This window comes from Camellia sinensis, chromosome 8, assembly GCF_055761805.1.
Source record: "Camellia sinensis isolate YWXY chromosome 8, ASM5576180v1, whole genome shotgun sequence".
In the NCBI taxonomy this organism is placed as follows: Eukaryota; Viridiplantae; Streptophyta; class Magnoliopsida; order Ericales; family Theaceae; genus Camellia; species Camellia sinensis.
In genome coordinates, this window is record NC_138968.1 from 164,139,423 (window position 1) to 164,150,773 (window position 11,351).

The following is an 11,351-nucleotide window of genomic DNA, read 5'->3' on the forward strand; positions in this document are numbered from 1 at the left end:
ATTTGGGGATTAGATTAGGATTGTTATTCTACCTTCTATGTTTAGATTGTATTCCTCTCCAATATAAAGGAGCCCCTGTACATTATTATGATCATCAAATACATACACAGTTTTTTCTCTCTCTTTCTCTTTCAACCATTCAAACACAAATAATTGATTTTCATAATACACTTATGGAGTGTACACATCTTTTAATATATATATATATATATATATTTTTGCATCCTTTACAAAGCTAAATAAATTAATTGGAACAAACAATATCAAAGTACCTTGCCATCTCTCTCGTTCAGAAGATTGTAATGCTTCTAATCATATAGAACCACATATTTTTCTTGTATTAAGTGTACTAGCACTACTGGAAATTTTACATTTAGCGGCGTTTAAAAAACACCGCTATAAGTGTGAAAAATGCCTCTAATTGTTTTTGCGACGTTTAGTATCAAACGTCGAAGATGCGGCCGTCGCTATAGCATTATGATGCTTTAAAAACGTCGTTAGTTTAGTATAGGGGGTGTTTTTAAAAACGCCGCTAAATGTGGTACATAACGGTAAAATGACATCATTTAATATTTAGCGACATTTTAAAAAAGCCGTGATAGATTTTTTCCTAATTTAAAATTATGACCCTTAACACTGTAGTGGCATTTTGAAAAAACGTCGTTAATAGCTTCTTTTTTTTTTTTTAGATTGTGCTACTTCTGTTGGATTTAACTAAAAAACATAATTGTAATAAAGCTGAAAATTAGTAATAATATGGATAAAACTTTACTGCAATTTCAATATGTTGACTAAAAACAGTATATGGTTATTTTTAAACCAAAATCAAACAACAAACACAACCAAAAATAAAAGTAAACAATATATCGAACTCCAGATGTATGCAAGAGCGATTAGACTCGAGTTTGTGAAGTTCTCTCTGAATAGCAACACTAACTCTTCAAGCAATTCAAAACACTTGAAGGTCAGTAAAAAAAAAAAAAAAAAAACCCTCTACCCGTAGTATCTATGTACATCCACTCAAGCTATAGAAATCAGAATTTAATACATGAACCTTGCTATTCTCCAAAAAAATTTGGATTTTGCTTGTGTCACCAAATCAAGCTTAGCTTTAGCAGAGTGTAACTTAGTCACTAGGTTCTTCACTGCATCATCCTGAAATTCCAAAGAGAAATGAAACACTGAAACTCCATAATAGCCAGAAGGATCATGAAATGATAGTCATTGAGTATATTTGGCTCAGTAACAATACTATGGTGTGCTAAGGATCTTCCAAAATATGCTCAGTGATAGAGAATAACTTTATACCTTGTTCGCTATGTTGTTCATCTACCACCTTTCCAATCTGTTTGAAAAAGTTACAGTCAAATAAAAAAAATTAGACAAAAAAGACAAGAAAGAAAAAATCACAGAAAGAGAAGTAATGAATTGATATGAATATACAACTAATTTACCTTGTTGAAATGTTCATATTGACGGTTACCCAAACTAGAGACACCGTATGTAAGCTGTTGAAGCTAGGCTCCCCTTTTATTTTCCTGAAAACATTGGATGGTTCATCACATTGGATAGTTCATTCTTGTTGCCAAAGTGTCTGAAAAGTGTTTGTAAAGTGCCCAATATTATAAATTAAAATTTTAATTAAGGCACGTTGAAAAAGTGTCGGAACGCTTTTAAGAGCGTTTGCTAAGTGTCATGTCCGACATGACATGCTTCCTCCATAGAAGTGTCTGTGCTTCTCAACATAGCATTGTAGAACTGTGATTATTACATTATCATAACTTAACCAAGCACACAAAAACAATTATCAATTACAATGGTGCAATAAACAAACAGATTCTGCATGGAGTAAAAGAACTCAAGGGTACCAAATTACGTTAGGGCAGAACGATGGAAAAATAGGTATGCCATTGATTTCTCATGGATGCTGCAATAAGATGAGGATTATGTAGAACTTCGGCAATCTAATACTCTACTCAGCCCCACTATAGACTTCGACATCAATGAATATTTACTATTCCTTCATAAGCTTTAAAGTGTAGACAGAGTAGTTATACAATGATATTGCCATCACAGCAAGAAACTTACAATGCACTGCCCTGAAATGATTTTAGACATGTGACTTAGTTTGAGGTGTTTCTCCTCTTTCCCCGAGAACCATATTAGTATAGATTCATCCTGAAAGCAATAACACCACAGGTTCTAAATAATTTTAGCAGTGAAACTCTACTTTCAGTGAAATACAAATAAAGCAAGCTATTGTTTGACAATAACACAACTAATGGCAGGTGATTGAGTATTAAAATAATTTGAAAATGAATATAAAATTAAGCATATACATAAGACAATTATATATAGGAGGAAATATGTGTATCCTGTATTACATAAAGTCAAAATGAAAATAAAACAACACAATTCATCAAGCATTCGCATTCAATTTTCTGACAAGCCAATTTAGGGGGGAGTTATTCAACAACCTATTTTGCAATTAGGCAAGGAAATAAGGTGTTAAATGGTGTGAGTGAAAGCACAAGAAGTTCACATGACTTGTGAGCATAAATATTATATTCGGCATGATAGAATGTGATTGCCAACCAGAGAAATGTGGTGTACAAAACAGCTACAGAAGGTAATTCACTACAGAGGTTAGAGTTTTTTTTTTTTTTTGATAAGTACTATGGAGGTTAGAGTTACAACCACCAATCAACAAGAAGATTTATTCCTATCCCAGTAACAATGAATAAGAAAAATTGTCAACTACAGATTCTAGAACTATAATAGAAGTATGGACATAAACAAAGATATATCAACTACAGATTCTAGAACTTAAAAATAACATAATAATAAATTAAACACTCCAGGTTATCATTACATGAAAAACAGGTAAAAAGCAATGCAAAAGTAGTAGCAGCAACATAAAATAATATACATTTAATAGTAGGATTGTTCTTACTGCAGTTGATTGTGGTGGCAATCAAATAAATAAACAGAAGTACAAAAGGCACATAGATATCTAGAAACATCAAACAAACTTACATTTGCCAATCAGAAGGGACAAAACTTAGGCTTCCCCCTTCTTCCATACTTGAGCAAATATGCCCTTTCTTGAGAGCAGTAATGGCCTGTTGTAAAGATCAGCCAAAAACCTAAATTAAACAAGTTCAGCACTTTTGCAAACAGAACTACTAGCATTCACCATCATCATCTCATCATCTTTCCATTCATTCACCATCAGATCTCTATAAAATGCATCTAACCGTTGATAGCAATTCCAAAATCTAACAATGAAAATGGGAAGGAAGACTTGAATTCTAGTAAGATCTTGCAATTAGGAAAGGTTTCAGAAAATTAAGTTAAAAATATTCTTAAGTCTCCAGAAAATACTACATATACATAAAAATTAAGACAATCATCAGGTATCATTTAACCTGTCACGACCCCAAACCGCCCCTAGTAGTTTGGTGCCGTAATGGCCAGTAATCCGTAATTACCGAAGGCCAACTTTTCAAAACTTAACACAATCAGAGTATGGATATAGGGGGCTCACAAATGCGGAAGCAATAAATCAAATACAAGTGGTCCATAAGAGCTGTGCGTAGATTAAAGCAATGCCCAACATTCCAATTAACTTTACAACTTAGATACAACAAGGTAAAATACATGTTACATCTTGATCAAAAGGCTTCTCGAGCCGACATGTACAAAATACAGCTAATACAAGTCAAGAAGCATGATTTTCAAGATTTGCCGACATGTAAAACAGGGCATCGCCGACGTAAATACAAAAGTAAAGCCGACATAAGCATGAACCCAAAACAAGCATCCAAAACGATCTAGGCGTCGCCGCCGTCCTGCTCATCACCTACATATATATAGAGGGGTGAGTACAAAACTCAGTGAATGGTACTAAAAATAAAGGTTTTGCATGAATAAAGCCGAGGTCCTTCAAAACGAAACACATCAAAACTTAGCAAGGCAAGGGATGAACCGTATTCATCAATCAAGTATTACAAGTATCCAAAGACGTTTACTGACATAGGCAAAACCAGGGATGAACCGTATTCATCATACAAGTATCATAATATCGGCGAAGCAAGGGATGAACCGTATTCATCATCAAGTATCATAACATCGGCGAAGCAAGGGATGAACCGTATTCATCATCAAGTATCATAACATCGGCGAAGCAAGGGATGAACCGTATTCATCATCAAGTATCATAAGATCGGCGAAGCAAGGGATGAACCGTATTCATCATCAAGTATCATAAGGCTGTACGATCCGTAATCGTTTGGTCAAAGGTATTGCGAAAGTTTAGAGTCCTCCAATACAAGGGACTTGTGCACTTGGTACCGCGAAAGTTTAGAGTCCTCCAGTACAAGGGACTTGTGTTACTTAGGCCCGTAGCCCGATTTAACAAGGACCGTATCCTTTTACACTTAGTACTGCGAAAGTTTAGAGTCCTCCAGCACAAGGGACTTGTGTTACTTAGGCCCGTAGCCCGATTTAACAAGGACCGTATCCTTTCCAAAGGTGGCATCAACAAGGAGTATACTTGGCTCATCAAAACAAGAGCTATTTATTCATGCTAACAAAACACTTTTGTCAAAACAAGGCAAGCAAGGTTTATCAAACCAGTATAACATAGCTTTATCAATAATACCACTCACCTAGTTCTTCAGGTGCAGACTCAAAGCAATATCAAGGACCTACAATCACATGGCAAGTCACATTCTCAAAGCAAGCTCCAAATACATGCAAATGATCTCGGCACTCTTGCCAGATCCAAGTCAAAGACAAAGCAAAACAAGCTGGGAGCTTAATCACTGCTCCCGTTTCATAAGAACACACCGGGTACTGTCCAGGGCTAAGCCGAGGTCCCGCTAAACAAAGTCAAGAAAAACCTGGGTTTTCCTTTGGAGAATATGACGAACATGATCATTTGAAGGATGGATGCAAGTTCACAACTTGTTATAAAAATCTGAGTTTTCATGCCAAGAGTGCAAAAATAGGGACCTGGGTACCCGTTCAAGAAAGTCATGCAAGAACAAACACAAAAGCATGGTTTTCGTTCCAAACTTTTCGATCAAAATGAGACTTTGTTCAAGAACACATGAAAAACCATTTTCTCTTTCCAAGCCAACTTCAAAACGATGCATGACATGCAAAACAAATCCGATCATGCAATGCAGCTAGATAATCAGCAAGAACAACCAAAGGAGATCAGGATTCTAACCTCAAAACTCGAATCTAACGGTTCAAGCCACAAAGATCAAGCTTGGGAGACTACTCTCACTCAAGAACTCTTCTTCCTCCTTTCTAGAGCTTCTCTCTCTAAAACAAAGATTTGAGACAAGAAATGATTTGTTTCAAGGTCTGTCGGCTGCCTTAACAAACAGCTCGGACACGTGGCATTATCGGATTGGTTCAGCTCCAAAAAGGTGATTGATAGACAAGACAAGTCTCTGACAAACCGTATGCAGCAAGCTCGGGTAAGACACATCGGCAAAGAGATGACATCGGCTCAAAACAAGGGTCCAGCAACGGGATAGAAAAACATCGGCTAGGGAGGACGACACTTGACTAAGCTGTGCCACACCTTGGCCGGGGTGCGCCACATCTCGGCCTAGGCCATACCTGCCTGCGGACAAGGTTCAAGTGCAAAACATATCGGCAAAGAATGCCCGAGGTGAAGATGGGGTTGAACAAGATCTCAAGATAGTTTTAAGTACAAAGGGTCAAAGGTGGACTAAGCTCAAGATGACTTCGGCTATGCACACACACACACTAAGCAAAGAACAAAATCATGCAAGCAAACTTTAAGCAAATCAAGACAAGGCAAAACCTTCAAATTAACATAACAAGCTAGACCATGCAAAAATGTACGCAAGTATGGCAAGAGTAAGGTGAGGGTTGTTACATAACCAGATGCCCCTATGCAAGCTTCTGTTATATTCTACAATTTCAAATTGACAAAAGTGAAGGTCTGAACATCTAATAACAAGGAGCCACACACCAATATAAGGAGCAAAGCTACATGGGTATGTATCCCACAATCCATCTAAGCTAAAAATGGTAAAACTTTGGAATCAAGTTGTTACAGTGCATAAACATTTCCTGCTCAACTAAGGATTTTCCCTCATCTTAGTATATTCCTGTAACCAACGGAAAGTTTTTAAAGAATCTATTATTGTTTAATTAGTCAAGCTGTGTAATCCATCCAGTTTTCCATAGAAAAACAAAATGGATGCATGTGTGAACTGTGATTATTATCCCATATCCATATCCAAGTCAATTCATATTTAATATGAGAATTTTGCTTCTTTAGAATTTATGTCCCCTATTACTAATGAAAAACTCTAATTAAACTACAATGCAAATGCCTAGACTTGGGCCCACTTTTCCAGCACTTGAAAGACAATACATGCATCAAACAAGGGTCAAAATCCAGGTAAGTAATTCCCACAGATTTCTCCAACACATAGAAAATACACATCTTACAAAGTCAAGGTCAAATTGTACCTCAAGATCAAGGCGCCAAGCTTGGTATGTCAAGTTTGAGGTGGAGTGTCCCATCATACTCTGCCACTCCATTTTCCCACCCTGGGTTTCAATAAGTTGCAATAGGTGTTCTAGATCTTTCTCCACCACAACATTTGCTACCTGTGAGGTTCCTGTGCTGGGCATGCTAAAAAAACTAAGTCAAAATATGGTGACATGTCCAATAAGTTAAGGTTCAAAAGTTTATAAACATAACTGGTGGTAATCCAAAAAATAATAATATATATATATATATATATAATTTGCTTAGGACACAGCAATCCCTTGTTTCCTAATCTAAGTTAAGAAAGGTCCTAAAATGATAGGCTTAGGTAAATGTCTTCTACTGTGCATACAGTAGCTTCTTACAAATATAGACAACCTCAATCTCCCTAAACCACAAAGCCAATGTTTTATATATCCCTAACTAGACTTCGTAAAGATAAAGTTAGGTGCCCCCAACCATCTGTTTCTGTCAATACTAATTAGTGAGAAAACATGACTTGGAGACACTTTCAAAACTTTGCAACCACAACATAACGAAGTGACCCTCCACTTTGTGGTTCAATATAGTTTAAATTTTCAAACACCACCAAGATGTGATAATTGGCAATTTCCTTCTAGTAGATTAGTCCTCAATTTTTTATTTTTTATTTTTAAATAATACCAAGTGTCATTCCACATGTTTGGATTTTCAAAGATACCATATCATTATAAATGGGGTAACCTCATTGTCAGTGGCATACCTAACACGTGAAGGGCAGCCAAGAACTCAAAAAGACACACAAAACCCCGACTGCAAAAAACAAAATTTTCCCAAAATATATTAACCAATAGAAAGTAAAATTAGCAAACTCTATGACTCATCTAGCGCCGGCATTACAACACGTTAAGTGGACCACTATATCAGCTACCAACGTAACCAATGATGAATGTTGACAACACAATCATAAATCAATACATCAACTACATTGTTCTACACATAAAACAGAAAATCCAAGGGCATACTACGATGCCAGTAATGCCATGAAAAAATCGTTACCTTAACTACAGATGTCACAAACTGACACACATTATCCAAAAATTCCAACTATTTCAACGACATAACCGCATATAACGGCCACACACCATAGACCACACTGTTCCTTGCATACTTTACAAATAAATTCATGCCAAGTTTGGAAACATAAAAGCCCTAATCACTTAATTAACATAGATTTAGTTGCATTATTAACAAATAAGGTTTCAGAGCACAGTCCCTAATCAATTCAAGACATCAAATTGCATACAATCACCAAGAAGCCTTAAATCAAAAACCCTAAATTAATTCTCATAACAGATACACAAACACATATAAATAAAGTCATTAATAAACAATTCATTAAATGAAAAACCAAATTTCAAAACCGTTCTCACTTGACGTCACTACCACTTTCGACCAGCTGTGCCGCCGCCATCGGAGAACCGTCCTTTCCCTTCCAAATGAACCTGGACCAAAGTCTCTGACCAACCGAAAATGCCGTGAAGGCGAGCCAGAACCCCCGAGCCCCAAACCCCGGCGACGCGATCCAGGCGAACTGGATCTTGGAGCGGAGACCGAGATAGAGCAGACCGGTCCACCTAGGGCGCCAGGAGCAGCCGATAACAAGGCCGATCATGACAGCGAGCCAAATCGGGACTAAGGAGAGTAAAATGTCGAGGAATGTCTCGGCGAGGCCTGGATAGTGTAGAAAATAGATCAAATTGAAAAAGCTCTGCTCCATTATTGATCGGTGTCTATACAAATACGTGTATGTACATGAGAGAATCAATAAATATATATATATATATACATATATATGTATATGTATATACAAAGTGGAAGAGATAAGGAGATGAGGTGCTAATCCATGGAAGCTTGCATAGATGGTGGTGGCAGTGGAGCTTTGAAATCGAGAGAGGGAGAGAAATCAAAATCGCTCTAAGATGAAATCAAAGATGAATCTCTGAGAGAGAGAGATCTAGAGAGAGAATCGAAATCGGGGTGGCAGTGCAGACCGATCTGAATCAAAATCACGGTGGCGGTGTAGATCGATCTGAAATCGGTGAATCTGTGAGATTTGAATCGGTGAATCTGTGAAATCGGTGAATCGGTGAATCTCGCTACCTCGCCAGTGTAGATGGAGGTGGAGGTGGAGCTTCGAAATCGGTGAATCTGTGAGATTTGAATGTGAGATTCAAAATAAGGGTTTAGAGAGGATTGAGAGAGAGGCGACGTGAGGATTCATGTTTATGTCTGAAGACTGGGTTTACAAAGGCTTTATTCTCAGATTCAAAATAGGCGCGTGTGACGCACCGCATTTGGAGGCGTTTCTAAACGCCTTTGATCATAAAACGGTGTCGTTTTAATTAAATAAATATGCGATGTTTTTAAAACGTCATTAAATATCCATAAAAAGACGTTTAACAAAACGTCGTTAAAAAAACATCGCAAAAACTCTTATTTCTTGTAGTGTTTATTGTATTTTTAATACAACAAGACACATCAAGAAGTTCTATAATCTAACAATTTGAATTAAAACTAAAATAAAATGGTATTAAAACTCACACTCTAAAAAGGTGTTACAAAGGTTTATGATTTATATTTTCCAGTTACTCTCTATATAAGGAAAATGAGTGGGTGTAATTATTCTTGACCTTCAAAAAATTTTATTTTTACATATATATGATTTTTAAAATGTTTTCAATGTTTTGCAATGCATTGTTTGTTATTTTCTTAAATGTTTTCAATTTTTTGTAATGGTTTGTTTGTTATTTTGTTAAATATCCACTTTTTTTTGTTGGTCCTGATATATTTGTGATCCTCTCTTTTGCTTTTGTCTTCTTTTTTATTGATATAATTTCATACGTAGGCTCTATTTATTTTGACATAATTTTTGTAAAAAATAATTTATTTATTTTTTATTGTTTAGTTGAACAAAACGCAAGTAAAAAAAAAAATTTGCATCATTTTCCAAAAATAACTTATCTTTAAAATTTTTGTAAGTCAGTTTTTATAAAGTTGAATCTCACTCACTACATTTTCAACACATTTAGTTTTTTCAAAGAAATATCTTAACTCACTAAAAAGTCATAAATGACACTTTTATTGAATCAAAATTTCTCTTTTAGGCAATAAAATATTTTTGTTTCAAGTGTCAACCAAAAGCAATAAAACAAAACAAAAATATTTTTTCTGTATAAAATCAATTTACAAGAAAAATATTTTTCTGTGTAAAATATTTTACGTGTACTAATTGGGCATTATTTTTTAAAAAAAATATTTTACGTTAAAACAAATGGAGCCGTAATGTGTGTTGATTTCATCAATAAAGTCTCTTTGTTTGCTAATAAAAAAAAATTGTAATCCTCTCTATTGCACATTTGTAAGAGAAAGGTTCCATTAGATCATCCAATAGCATTCACCTAAAAAACAAAATATCGGTGGAGAAGTGGTTTGGAAATACTCTTGTATCCTGTAGGACGTTCCTGATCCTCTGATTGCCACCTAAAAAAGGGTTAACACCTTGGTCAGGGGTGCCAGAATTAGCACTTCGACAGACAAGTTAGTATATACTCTCTAGTTTGCTTCTATCTCAAGTTAATTTAGTCTGTTCTCACATACCTCTCTTTGGTTGATGTTTCTCTATTCATATTCGCTCATGGGCCTTAGGATCAGGCCCACTCTTGATCCTTCGCATGTTTGCTTATTCGGCCTTAATATCTACTCGGCTCTTAATAACTCAGCTCTTAATAGAGTTGAATTGCGTTTGGCCCGCTCAAATTGGTATTCCTTAGTATAACCAATATTCGGCCCCCACAATTGCCCCTCAAACATCCGACTAACACCAATTAGACGGCATGTTTGGTTCTAGATATGGGAAGTCAAAAATACGGCGCTTGCACTCCTTCTAGTACTGAAGCGTCAGAACATCCGCATTTTACAAATCATTATGATTTCCCGCCACTTCGTACACGTCGTTCATTTAATGCGATTTGAAACCGTGTTGTTCCTTCGGATATTTTTTGAATATACAAGGCTCTTTGGTTGCCCCTCTGCATCTATTTCATTTCGCATTTGCAACTTTCGTCCGTCCCCCATTATTCTCTCTGCACCTTGTAAGTTCTTCTCTTCTTCATTCCAACTCCTGTTTCCCTGCTTTTCTCTTTTTTTTGTTTATAATACCTTCTATTCTAACTCGAATGGCGAAACATTTAAAAGCCCTTCTTTCGGCGGATCATATTGCCGCTTTTTGACGCCATTTTTCCGTTCCAGATGACGTCCATCTGTCACTTGTGACAGATAGCGTGGTTGACATGGAGAGGGATGATATGAGTACGATCATCTTTCTCTTCCTGTCAATCGCTAAGGGCGGAGTTCGTTTCCCTCTTCACCCGTTTTTGAGGGCCGTCCTTCGATACTGGGGTCTTCTCCCTTCACAGCCCAACGTAAACTTTTACCATATCATAATGGGAATAGTAGAACTAAATCGCCGACTTAGGATTAATTTAGGAATCCCTGCTATTCAGCATTGTTATGCCTTGGCAAAATCCTCTGGTTGGCAGGGACGTTATTTTCTCAGGGCCAAGGACACAAATCACCCTCTGGTGACTATACTTGCCAGCTCTGGTAAGCGTGTCGACGATGTCATGGTCATTGTCCGAGGTAACTGGAAATTCGCCGAAGGCGAAGATCGCCTAGATCCTATTCTTAGGCAAAAAGGCGAACCAGGTGGCCGTATAGTCCCCTATGTGTATTTTTTATTCATTTACTCAGCTTAGATTCCATGTGC

At 36.6% G+C, this 11,351-nt stretch overlaps 1 long non-coding RNA gene across 2 annotated transcripts; it reads right to left on the reverse strand.

Annotated features, from left to right (window-relative positions):
• Positions 1-768: 768 nt before the first annotated feature.
• Positions 769-7,466, reverse strand: LOC145796738 (uncharacterized). Of its 2 annotated transcripts, XR_014337244.1 has the most exons (6): positions 6,523-7,466; positions 3,037-3,122; positions 2,089-2,178; positions 1,455-1,538; positions 1,309-1,345; positions 769-1,155 (listed from the first exon to the last, which is right to left on the reverse strand). It is a non-coding gene; the product is annotated as an uncharacterized LOC145796738 (long non-coding RNA). The 2 variants fall into 2 exon arrangements; XR_014337245.1 differs by lacking the exons at positions 769-1,155; positions 1,309-1,345; positions 1,455-1,538 and having other exon boundaries at positions 2,085-2,178.
• Between the last annotated feature and the right edge of the window lie 3,885 nt (positions 7,467-11,351).